A 13,946-nucleotide genomic window follows, 5' to 3' on the forward strand; every position below is an offset into this window, starting at 1 on the left:
TTGTGTGTGTGTGTGTGTGTGTGTGTGTGTGTGTGTGTGTGTGTGTGTGAGGGAAGCGTTGATTTGTAGTAATGATCTCATGCAAACAAAGAACATTTACAGAGGAGACCATGAATCATGTCCCATGTGCCAACTTTTTTTTTTCTCAGGATGGCAATGACCCACCCTTCTCTCCGTCTGAGTGGTTAGCACTCGTTGCTGTTGTTGATTGGATTGGCTAGGTTTAGGCATGAGGACTGAAATGGGTTAGGATTGGGGCAAGACTGTTAGGGTAAGCCAATCAGAAGCAGAGGAAGGCAGAGCAGGACGGGTAATGTCTTTGCCATCCTAAAAAAAACAACAAACCTATATCTTGTCCCATATTAAAAGTCAGCTTTGTGTTAATTTAAGTTACACATGTACACATTGTCACATTATGTCATTACATCAAGTCCAGTCATATAATGTATTTGCTCAACCCTGATTCTTCTACTGAACTTAACTTAACCAGCATGAGTGCTAATTTACAAAACTCTCCTGTAGGTCATATTTTAGAAGAGGAATGACAAATTAATATGGTTGTATGGGTTTGAGGACTTGCTGCTATAATACTTCACTCATACTAGTAGGGAAATAATCTTACAGGTCAAAGGTCAGGACATATGTATATCTGTGTGCTATATATTGCTCAGGAGAGAGATTTTAGTCTGACACCTTCATTTGAAAGACTGTCTCCTTACTTTCATTACAACAACACATATAAATACATATAAACACACACACACACACACACACACACCCTGCACACATCCTTTTACTGTGACAAACAAAGAAGCTGGGCATGACTCATCAGTGTTCCTCAGAGTTCAAGGACCCTGCAACAACAACATTTATGACTCCAGTTCAGACATAACTGTAAGACGGCAGGCACCATAAGTGAGTGTTTGTGTGTGTGTGTGTTCATGCACATCTGCTGAGTGTCTGGAGACGGTCACGCTGTTTGCATCAGCCCAGCCAATCCAAACATCTCCACAGCTGCTGTTTCAAACTAAGACCCCCAATTCTGTTTTCTAAACAGCGGTGCATCTGTCTGCAAGTGAGCTCCATTTAAAAAATGTTTGCCAGGAAAAAATTTGTTTAGAAATTTCTATTTTCCTGTCTGGGGTGTGAATGAGTATACAGACACAAACTCCTCACACACGTGTCGCTGTGAAAAGATGCAGCGGTGATTTGTGAGTTGCGCTGTCCTGCGGCCTCGTCCTTGACCTGTTTTGATATTAGAAACATGCTGGTAGCTTGATCTCGCCATCTTGGCAGGAAGCAATAAGTCACCCACCATCAACACGTCACAGTCCAACCTTCAACATGTCCAGTATTGTGAGTATACGCAGGCACACATCCTGTGGCTGCACTTGCAGTCACATAAAACATGCAAAGCGCAGTCAAAAATAACACGTGCAGTTTAAAAACATACAGTATATTAGGGGGTTTATAATAGGAGGAAAAGGAATTAAAGGTCTGAAGACAAAAGCATTTGGTCCTGATTCAGATATTTTTAAAGGTCAGTAAACTCTTATGCCGCGGTCACTGAGGCGTAAAAGGTTATTATTCATGCAGAGCTGATGGCAATGAACAGAAAGTTATTACAAGGGCGGCAGAATGTAAAATCACAACTGTTCGGGTGAATGTTTAATAACATAACATAACATAATTTTATTTTTTTTCTCATTCATCATTTCTCAAAAAACGTGCAGTAATCTCATCATTAACCTGCAGCGATGGACCATTGCAGTCAGATTTACACAACATGACAGCGTTCTGCCTGCAGGTTTTGCCTGACTAAAATAACCATCTGCATTGAGTTCTCTGGGACATGTGCAGCATAAATCACTGCCACTTACTACTAACTACAAACACAGACACACACATCCATGCTCTAATCTGGGTCAGCACGCTTACTATGAGATGATAAAAAGCACAAAATAGTTTCATTTCACAAAAAATAAAAACCATAATCTACGCTACAGCTATTTTGTGTATGCGTATTAGCTACATTTTATTATTTATATACGTTCAATTGTTGCTCCAGTGATCCACAAAAAATATTTACATTTTTTTTAAGGAAAACAAGCTCATAAATAGGCCCAAAAATGTATTTCTGCAGTCAGTGAGAGCATTTTTCTGTGGGTGCAAGTAATCATGGTTATATGAACTGTTATGTATTTGAACAGGGTGTAAGATTAATTCTACTCAACCTACCTTCTTATGTCATATAAAGAAATTAAACCCTCAAACCTAAAAAGCACTTATCCTGCGCTCACATTCTCCACGTCCAAATGTGTCTGTGACAGTTCCTCTCTATGACATTTACTCACTATGTTTTTTTCTCTCCTCATATCAATAATGTAGGATTATAATTGCTCTCCTTTGAAGTAGCTGTTTAAATAATCCAGGGAGGATTGCTCTTGGCATCCCATTTTCAGCTCAGCAAAGAAAATTAGCTGCTATAAAAAATAGAAAAAAAAATTCAAATCTGAATCTGGAGGTTGAGGCTGAGAAGCGGTGTTAGCTACTGAAGGTAGTTAGCTTTAATCTGGCGGCCTGAAAATCTGCTCAGCTGCTCTTACAGTGTGTTCACATCACAAGGAGGTGCAGGAGAGAGATGATTTTCCATGCAGTATTACTTAAAAGCAAAACTTGTAGTTCATTGATCTCAGTTCAGTTCTCTCTTAGACGCAGACGTCAGGAAACACTTGTGTGTTGATTCTGACAGCACCAACAACAAAACCTAATATTCATGCTTTCAGACTGCCATATTTTCTCTGCAGTCAGACTACTTTGTACTGTAGCTGCACTTTAAATGTCAACATTAGGTCAAATCATTAATGTTAAGCCAACCAGGAAAGTGCACCACCAAAAATGACATAACAGAGGAGACCACACTGTCTTTATTATCAAATGTTTTTTAGCTGAGTAATGTAGGCATGGTGAGTTTTTGCAAACCACAGATTCATTACATTTGTTTGTCTTTATTATATAGAGGATATGTTGAAACATTATGTTTTATCAGCGTTGCAGTTAACACATGGTTCGGCTTAGTCACAAAAACCACTTTGATATTTTTTGAAAAAGATCCTGTTTTGGTTTACAGTACCCAGTTTAGGGAGCACAACCCAGTCAGGAAAAGCAGTAATGTCTTGGCAAAAAAACACAACACTTTTCATGCCAATATCCCTAACGACAGGTTGCATTAACACCTATGGGGAGCCGAAAAGCCACTCGATCAATCTAATGAAAAAAACTTTTACATGTCACTTCAAACCCCCCTAAAATTGGAGCCTAAAAAGCTGCAGGAAAAACATTGACAGATCACAACAAAACATAAACATTAAACATAACAGTTTTTGGTGTTCGTTGATCTTGAACAATGGTCTGCAGCTTGGCAGGCATCTAGTCTAGGTGACACACCATCCGCCCTCCCCTCCACCTACTGACGGCAACTCAGCTCATATATTATATAACTTTAGAAATGTTGACACGTATAAAACTTGCAAATGTAACATATTTGTGGTTTGCAGAAGCGTATATTGCAACATTTTTTTTTTCTGATTTTGTGTCGCTTTTTAGAGATACTCAATTACTCAAATACTAAATTTTAAGATGCGCTTAACAGTGTGAACAGTTAAATGTGAGAATATCCTTAATTTAAAAAAGAAAGATTGGCTTTATTATGAATAAGACTTTGTTAACTGTAACTTTGAGGTAAAATTTGCACAATAACTTATGTATAACTTATATTCAACAATAACGTGAGATACTTTTTGAGCTTTGTCTCAGTACAGATGGGTATTTGGGTTTAGAGCCACAGACTTGAGAGATGAGAGAACAAAATTCATGCATACATTCAAACATTTATAGTACACAAAAAAAGATTACATAACCCTTTTCTAAAATAGTAAAACATTTTTGTATTTAACTTTGATGAGGAGAATATCCTCATTTTAGTGTTCTCAGAGTAATGTCATGAGTTCATACTTACATTCCTGAAGCATGTTATGGTTGCATTTATATATTTTATGAGAATAAATGATATCTTACCAGTATGCAGGGGTTTTGCGCAGGTCAAAGTTCAGCTGCTGTACCAGTGTAGCAGTGGATGGATGAGCGTATGGGACTGTAATTAAAATGTATGAAAGCGCATCAGGACGGGGAATAAAAGGAAGATCAAAGTGGGGGCTGGTGACTGAATAAATTATCTATGTGGTTATTTTTGTTGCACAGACATACTCTTAATGAGCATGTGTAGAAACGCGGTATTAAATAATCATCTTCAGTGTGTGGTGTTAGTGAGTTTGCGCTGCCACGGCCTCGACTGCAGCAGCAAAGTATTTCATAGAATTAGACAGAAACTGAGCTGTCATATCGCTTTACAAGCAAAGAGATGAGAAGCTCTGAACAGACAGCAGTATCAGAACAGAGATGAAGCTGTTTTCTGCCCCAGTTCCTCTGCTTCCCAGCCACACTGATTCTGCTTAAAGACAAAGAACTCAACATCGGATGAGCTCGCAGGCTCAGACCAGAGCTGGAATTTCAGAGAATAAAGTGTTTCATGCTACACTGCACTCTCCTGATTTGACCATTATGGAAATATGTAAATAAACCTCCACAGAGAGCAGGCGGTGCAGCTCTGGGTTTGGGGAGCTCTAATTGGGAACATGACAGAGATGTTAGAACGCTTGATACATTTTTAACGGGCCAAAACAAAGATAATGGCATTATTCAAAATCCCTCTACGTTGTTTTGTTTAGCGGATCCCTCCTGTTTCCACTTTGAGCTTCATTGTTTATTGAATGGCTAAAATTCATCTTCTTGGCAAATGAGGCATAAACAATTCATGAGTCATTAAACATAAAGTTTGGACAAGTAAAGGGTGCTTTTTGAAGAAACAGAACAAAACAAAAATGCAATAACGCGCATCACAAGAATCTTTTGAATAATTTTAGAAGCTCTGCCGGAAGCACTTTGGTATTTCTGAATCATGCTGAGGCTGAGGGTCGGGCTCTGGTCAGGTATCTTGTGGAGGATGAAGACCCTGAGGGGACAGAGCATGTGTGAGTCATATGATCCAAGCTTTCAGCCTTCACACAGACAACCACGGACAGACCAAAGCGGATTGGAAACAAAGGCTCGCAGTGTATTATTTCTGCTGAGGCATGAGCGTGAGGAATTCTCCATTAATCTGTTTCATCTTGTTTTATGGAGCTGTTACACCAAACACTGTGTGAGACGGGTTTGTGAGGTTGTTTCTCAGAGTCCCCCCTTGCGGAGCCCCGTGCCCGTTCTCACGGTATCAGAGCTACTGCAGAGGCATATGTGTGCTTGACTAACACAGCATGAGTATCTACAGTGGAGCATATATATATATACTGTATGTGTATATATATATATATATATAAATAAATATATATATATATATACCTGTATGTACCTGTATGTATAGCAGACGAGCAGAGAGAAGCAGACAGAGTCCAGCAGACAAATGTTTGACACCTTGTTGACACAAAACCTGAACATGCACTGCTTATCATCAAAGTCTGAAATGTTTTAATGTTTTTTTTTTATTTTAACTGGTCTACAGACATTCTAGCGGGTGTAGGCTTGGAGAGACTGGGAGCAATTGTCACTTTTCAATCACATTTTTTAATATTACTCAGAAACCTCTTGAATTGTTTAAATCCGGTTTTCTTGTATGTAACATGTATCTACGTTCTACTTGTTAACAGTCATTAAATTGTTTTACAATCACTGTTAGAGTCACAATAGTGTTTGAAAAAGCCAAATGTTACATCTGCCCCCATGTGCAACTCGGGGCAACGGTTACAGCATATGGGGGCAATTATATCAAGACACTGAAACCTTCATATAAATACCAAGGACCATTAAAAACTTCAAAGAAAACAGATATGGGTGGAACAATTTACGTAATACCCGCCGGACGATTAAATCCAGTCTAATTTTAACAGTATAATTAGTTAAAATAACTATATAAATATAACAACAAAACTCTGACAAAAATGAGACATCAGTTTGTCCACTGACAGAAAGGGAGCATCACAGACCATGTCCATAATGAATTTCGTGGTTCTGTATTGTTTCTGACTGGTGCAGTTTAAAATATTATTAAAAATTACCCCTTGTTACAGTTGCCCCACTCTCCCCAAATTTGCCAATTAGCACCAAGCACAATTTACAGCAGAGGCTCGTAGAAATGTCATTCATTTTGGAGGTGTATGTTTATTAAATAAAGTTAAAAAGTTAAACACATTTAAAAGATGACTGAGGTAAAGTCAAAGCATTACCAGAGTTACTACAGTTCATCTGGGGAACATGAATGTGATGCAATCCACGTCATAGTTGCTGAGGTATTTGACTGAAAACCACAAATGTGAACATGCTGGTGGTGCTACGGGAAAAGTCAGGAGATCACCAGTGTTTTTAGAGTTCATCCTCTTGGGAACTTGGATAAAGTTAATGGCAATCCACCCGGTAGACCAACAGACTGATTTCGCCTTAACTGGAGTCACATTTCTAATGTTGCTAAAATGGCACCATTTCAGCACAAATGTGAGAAAAATGTTAAATGAGCAGGACTTTTCATACCTGCTTCACATATGCAGCATCCTTCTCTCAGTGATTATGAAATCAACAGCCTTGTCTTGTACAAAATTCCAGGCTGCTGAGGGCAAGGACTTTTTTTAGAGTACACACTTGAGAACACTGAGAGCTACACACACACACACACACACACACACACACACACAGCTGCAACAGTACACGCACACATACTTTGCATATTGTGTAAGAAGACAATAAAGTGACTGGGTTCTTGTGATGCTGGAAAAATAAGTGATGCTCTACCCACAAACATGAACCCCAGAAAATGTCTGACTTTAATCTCCTCCAGTTCAGAAAGAAAAAAATCTCCAGCCACCCCAGAGCCTAATGAAGTAGACTCCAATGGGAACCCACGGGGGAAAAGGAGAGGCTGCAGCACATTTGCACGTTTCATTTCAGCTGGAAATCATATTAGCGTTGTGGGCTGCCAAAGCCTGAAGTTGAAATGAACCATGGAGGCGATTTAAAGGAGAAAGGGATTGAGAAAAGAAGGGCTGTGGTGGTGAATTGGGAGGGCGGAGGCTGAGTGGAGCAGAGAAGGAGGAGATGGAGCTCATGTTCAGTAAAGTGGGAGATGAAGAGTGGAGGTTATTTGGATGGATTGGGATTAGAGGGAAGAAAAGGAGCAGAGGTGGTTGACAATGTGGAGGGAGAGATGATAAGGAGAAACTGAGGGGCAGAGGAGGAGGAGAAGGAGGAGGTGGGGGTTAGGTACTTGGCATTGGTGCAGGATATAAATTGGCATGTTGTACGCAGCGGAGGAGAGGTCAGTAGGAGTTCAGCAGCGACATGCCTCCTGAATATCTATCTTCTTATAGGCAGGAGGGCCGGCCGGCCGAACATCAAAGACAGAAGGTGATGCTGTGGAGGCTGTGAGATAGTTTGAAGCTGCACTTTGTTTTTTACCTTCATGTTTGAGCTGCTGGATGATGAATCACATCACACATGGGAACAATTTAATGCTGCCGTACAGGAGCACAGCCAGGTCACCAGAAGAAAATACTGTGCATGCAAAACAAAAATACGCTCCATTTGTACAATTCATATGTAACACATGAACGTTTCTAAAGTGACATAACTGTGATTAGATGTGTATGAGCATCGGGAGGTGGAGGGGACGGTGGGTTGCTGTTTGAGAGCAACAAAAATGGGTGTTTTTTAACAAGGCACTGGTGCCAGTTCTAGTGGTGCTGTGCCCCCAAAGAAAGGGTTTTTTCTTTTTCTTGGTGGGTGGGGGTGTTCACACCTTTATTGACAGGACAGCAATAGAATGACAGGAAAGGTGGGCAAGAGGCTGGCCACAGGCTGGCATCAAACCCAGGCCGCTGCAAGACTCAGCCTATGTGGGGTGCACACTGTACCAGGTGAGCTAGAGGTCGCACCAGCAGTTGTTTTTTAGCGAGACACTGGTGGCATTTCCAGCTGTGATTGTTCAACACAAATCAAGCAATTTAAGCCAAAACAAAATTTTCTCCTGACCATAAAAAAAGTGTTTTTTTATGTGCCTAAACATAACCACACAATAACCAAAGTGAGGTTGAAATGTCAAAGATGTTAAATTTCAACATGTCGGCTACATAACAACATCCAAATGTTACATATCAGCGTTTTGCAGAAACACACAATGCCAACGTAAATTCTGGTGATTGGATTGCAAAGATTCCACCTTAATGATCCCTTTAATGTCATGCGGTGCCGTTAAATGAGCAACAAAAATCTGTGGGAATCTTTTTTTTTTGAGTATCTTTTTGGTGTATTTGATTCCCTCTCAAGTGTGTGAACAATCGAGAGATGACAAGAAATGAAGAGCACTAAATGCAAAACAACAGTCCCCAGGAAAACAAAACAGGGACAATGACATTAATGGTCAGTGCCTTGTTACAAAGGCCCATTTCTTAATACTAATATGTGATTTTAATTGTTCTGACACAATTCAAGTTATAGTTTTAGCTTTCAGAAAAAAAATCCTAAAACAAGTGAAACTGCACTTTTATGTTTGCTTTCTTTTGCCTTTTTATGCTTTACACTACCGAACTAAATTAAACTGACTGACCGATTAACACATTGCCAGACAGACTGACTGATACAAGATGTAACTTATTAATATTTAACGGTTCATGTATACATTCTTCATGACCGCCAGTCTTTCACACCTCAGGATACTCAGGTAACTCTATATGGATTAACATCGCTGCAGCAGCTGCTCGTTTTGACAGACAGGGATTTTTGCACCTGAACATCTTGTGGAAATCAAATCCATACATCCCTCCAACAAATGAAGTCATTCAGGCATTCATAAAGCTCCTCTTTCATGGATGAATCAGGCAGGTGGCAGTACATTGTGTTTAGAAGAGAAGACCCCATATTGTGTTTCAAGGGTGTTTGAGTGGACAGGAGGTGGTGGGCGGGAATCTGAGAGTTCAAAGCCGAGCAGAGCCAGTAAGGAGCTCACCTGTACCAAACTTGCTCCCCTGTTCTAGATTTTAAACAGCAAATTGGCCTCATTAAAGAAATATTGTGGATGTTTTTTTTCATTACCTCTTTGTTTGCATGAGCATCACATCCTTTCTAAAGTACTGAGATCACTGAGCCTTTTAGGCCAAATTTGAGCCCTTCAATTCCCAAAATAAAAATATCCCCATATAAATGTCTTTTTCATAATATGCATTATATAGTTCTTCAACAGTCTAAGACAGTGAGTCCAAACCAGGTTTCTGGACCCACCTAGAATAGAAAATAATATAAGATCATTTATTTTATATAGTAGCCTAAACAATAAAAAGTAACTAACTACTAATATTGTCAAACATAGTGGAGTCAAAACAACATTGACCTCTGAAATGTAAAAGATTAAAAGTAGAAAGTAGCATGGAATATAAATACTCAAGTGAAGTACAAGTACCAACATCCGTTGGAGAAACTGCTTCACCGGTCGTCGCAGCCCCCCCTCGCGGAGCCCCCTGCCCTTCCTCCCCGGTCCTAAACCTTTCTGTTGTGGATCAGCAGTCGAGCCCCTTCTGGAGCGCAGAGGCAGCCCGCCCCGCACAGCAGCAGCAGCCCGGGCTCTGCCGGTGACAGTACCAAACACACTCCGCCCGGGCAGCAGCGGCGGATCTCCGGAGCTGTCGAGGACTGCACGGCTCTGTTTGTGTGGAAAGGAGCAGAAACTACAGACACAAGTACAGATAAAGAAGAGTAGAGATCTTGTCTTCCTCTGGCTGGTTGTTGTTTTCAGAAAAGTTGTACGCGCACAGAAAAGGCGACCGGATACACGCATTTACTGCTGGAGGAAATATTGCTGCACGGGGCTGCGCGTAAAGAACATCTTGCTTGAGGTGAGTAAATCACAGCGTGCAACAGTGATTTGGTGGGACAGTCTGTGTTTTTGCGCTGTTGTCTTTGACGTGCGAGTCCGGGGAAGTTGTTGGCTTTGTTTTAAAGCGTGTTTTATACTTATAGTTAAGAAGGGGAGTAACTTATTTCGTGATTTTGGCTAAATTGTGCAAAATTATCCAAAAACTAGCGTGGCAAATGGCCATTTATGTCAAAATGGAGGTTGATGATACAAAGTTATGGGGGTTGTGTTGTGTTTGGGTGTGTATCGCTTACAAGACTGATTGGTTATTGATAGTTTGACTTGTCTGAGTGTTTAGAGTGCTGGAGTAGTGGTTCCAGTTAGTTTTCCTTCGAGTTTCTTTAGTTTCTTGCAGTAAATTCAGCTGTTTGCCCTCTTGAACTAGTGTGTGTGTGTGTGTGTGTATATATGTATGTTTGTGTGTGTGTGTGTGCGTGCTCAAAGAGAGAGAGGGTCGTGAGGGAGAGAATAAGCTTTGCTCTGTTATCTTCATCCAGCTGTTTCAGTGAATGGGGTTTGGGCTGCCCCTTGCAACTGCCATACACAAACACAAACACACACACACACACACACACACACACACACACACACACACAGCTCCTGCATGCCACTATTCTTGTTCTCTCTCTTGCGGCTTGTTTTGTTTGTATGATTAAAACAGAGAAGCAGAGAGGATGAAGGGAATGTGATGAAAAGGAAAGGTCACACACCTCAGCACCATTTGTTTTATGCTCTCAAGGCCCACTTTAATATATGGATTAGTTAGTAGTTGAACTGGAAACGCCCAGGGTCTTATTGGACCATAAATAATCCCCGCAGGAGCAGATAGAAATGCTGAAGCATGCCTGAGATGCTCTCCATCTTCTTCCCATCTGTGGTGAGCCCCCTCCCCTGCAGCTGATTGATTGATGTCATCTTGTCACAGCTATAAGACTTAAACATTAAGACAACCGACACATGAATGCATGCATGCTGCAAACATGGATTCTTGTTGCTCCCTCCACTCCTGATCAGATGTTAACTTAGTGTTTAGGCATCACGCCACCTTATCGGGAGACCCTATATCAACCTGCCCTGTCATCCAGCACAGCACAGGCAGGGCCGTGAGCGAGGAGGGAGGAACGTGGCAGGACACATACGGGGGGGGGGGGGGGTGGTGGTGGTGGTGGTGGTGGGAGTTGATAACCAAGCTGTCAGGCGATCAGGATTGGCGCAGCTGAAGAGGCGGATGGGGGGCAGGTAGGGGAGGAGGGTGTGATGCTGAGGGATCATTTTTCTCACATGGCTTCGTCACAGGAGTGGAAGCCCTGGGGGGGGGGCAGCCAAGCGTGAACATGACCAAAGTCACGGTCAGTGTGCTTTTCATAGTAGTAGTTTATCTGCTCCCGCTCTCCCTTTTCAAGTTGATTATGAGATTTTTTTCCCCCCCTTGCTTTCTTCTTCTACTGTAGAATAAACCGACTTCGCATCATCTCCATTCATGTCTGCATCGAGTCAACAAATATGTGTGAGTCTGAAAACTGGAGCACAGCTGGAGGCTTGATCACAGCTGATGCACATCTGCACAGCTCTGAAGACGCTGAAACATTGCAGACACGCCCCCTGCTCAAAATGCAGCCTTTTGCAGCTTAATTTGCTCATTAGATAATCTCAGCTGAAAATAGCACGTAAATGTTCACGCAGGGGCCACATCTGTGCACTCGGGAGCTCTCTTACATAACAAGTAAAGGAAAATCCCACATTAAAGTGATATCGAGAGAGCCAGGAATCTGATCCACACCTGTGAGGCTCAATTAACAAAATGCCTCTGCAGCCATCTGGGACTGAAATGGCTTCCATTTCATTTTGCTGCAGCGATGATGATGCTGATGTTGAGCGGCGGATGTGATTAAAAGCACGCAAGTGGCACGTCAACAATATTTAATTTGTTGTCATCCATCGTGATGTAACATAGAGCCCAAAAGCTTTACACAACTGAAACCGCTCTTATTAGACGTCACTGTAGGTATGAAACTGGAGGTGTGTTTTGTTTTCCTAAATACTGAACTTTCATGTGAAAAATCTGATATGTGGATGATAGGAGTCGCAAAAGGAGAGCAGCAGATGTGTTTTTTTTTTTTTGGTGTCCAAAGTCAGACATGTTCGATGTTCTGCTGCAGTTTGCTATCACCTGTGTAGTTGTTTATTTAGATGCAGTTTGTGGGAGTTATGTTGGTTCTGAGATCCAGTTTTGCTTGTGATTCCCCTCAGCTGTGATGTGTCTCAGCGGTAGGAGCGTCATTGAGATTTCCCTCAGAGTTTCTCACTGTCAGCCCATTAAAACAGGACAAGAGCAAGAGCACAGCGGGGGAGAGACAAGCTGTCAGTCAGACGCAAAACACACACACACACACACACACACACACACACACACACACACACACACACAAAGCCTACCCTTGTATGTGAGAGGGTAATTAGCTGCCCGGGTTTGCAGTGACCTTTCTTTTCCTGCTTTAAAAGGCCCATTCTGGACTGGAAGTGTTGCAACAACATCACTGAGATCTTTGCATTTATGTTCATACAGTTTTTACTTTCAAAGTCACTGACCGAGATATTATACAGGAGATGAATTATCGACATCTGCTATAATTTGTGTCAAATATACAACATATTGAAGCTGTAACTTCTACACTTGAAGACGCCAGCATGTTGCATCTGTCTTTTGTCAGGCAGAGTGGGCGCCTAATAAACTGGCAAACTCCTAAAGTTGACAGTAAAATAAGTTCCCATGTCTTTAAATGAAGCATGTGTGGTTCATTTGTAGATACATTTTGTGGACTTTCATACCAGAGATTTTTTTTCTGTGGCCAGAAATAAACAAAGCAGCATGGACATGAGTGGAGTGGAGGAGGAGATAGCTCTTCTTATGCCTGCTATTGATTATTGCCAATGATGAATCATCTCTAGGCAAGGCAAGTTTATTTATATAGCATATTTCAGCAACAAGGCAGTTCAAAATGCTTAACACAAGATAAAAACACGACATGAAACATCAAAAGTATTGAGACAAAGCACAAAAGAAATTTAAATAAAGTTAAAAACAGTCATTAAAGCAACAGAGAATAGAAAACAAAAACATGATAAAACATGCAAAGACAGGTATAAAATGCAAGAACAAATGTATAGTGTGAATGTGAAACCTGAAATAAATAAAAAAAAACAAAAAAACAGAGCTATTAAAAGACAGAAAAGTCTGTAGTCTTTGTTTAAAAGAACTGAGAGTTGCAGCAGACGTGCAGTTTTCTGGGTGTTTGTTTCAGATTTACGGTGCATAAAAACTAAGTACTGCTTTTCCATGTATAGTCTTGATCTCTGGCATTTACAGTAAAATGCTGCCAGAGTTCAGAGTCGGTGTCGGCACTGTAAAAGGGGAGACAAATTGTTACAGTAAAAATGTTCCTAAAAACAGTTTTACAAAGCTCAAGCAGTGCGAGCAGATTTCATGTTTACATCCGACATACACCGATCCATCCCTGGCTCACAGTGGCAGACATGCATTTACATGCTCATCTTCTTCTAGTTTCATCCCACTTTATTGGAATTGAGTAGAACTTGATTATAGACACTTTCTGCTGAAATACTTAAACAGGGCGTCATTTAGAGACATTTATCTCATTGCTTCTTGGCTTGTTCCAGGGCTTTGAATCCGCTCACTCCATCGAGTTGTAACGGGTTGACAATTCTCTCTGATATCATGCAGCATTTCTTCATAAGAAGAAATGCATTTCTTCATTCAGATTCCAGAGGGAAATGGTTATTAAACTCTGATTATTTTCAGATGGAATTTTCAATATTGAATTGTTTTACTATGAAACACCGTCATCAAAAATCAGCCTTAAATATGATATTGAGTTTTCTTAATTTTTGTTAGTTCCACTGTCTGACTTCACTTGAT

General features: G+C 40.9%; 1 protein-coding gene across 1 annotated transcript in view; it reads left to right on the plus strand.

The window, feature by feature from the left end:
- Positions 1–9,703: 9,703 nt before the first annotated feature.
- Positions 9,704–13,946, plus strand: part of LOC121954575 (leucine zipper putative tumor suppressor 2 homolog) — a 50,917-nt gene continuing 46,674 nt past the window's right edge. Inside the window, exon 1 of the mRNA XM_042502163.1 lies at positions 9,704–9,989. The gene's annotated coding sequence lies outside the window, so the exon portion shown is untranslated. The remainder of the gene's footprint in view (positions 9,990–13,946) is intronic.

The sequence above is a fragment of the Plectropomus leopardus genome, chromosome 15, assembly GCF_008729295.1.
Source record: "Plectropomus leopardus isolate mb chromosome 15, YSFRI_Pleo_2.0, whole genome shotgun sequence".
Taxonomy (NCBI): domain Eukaryota; kingdom Metazoa; phylum Chordata; class Actinopteri; order Perciformes; family Serranidae; genus Plectropomus; species Plectropomus leopardus.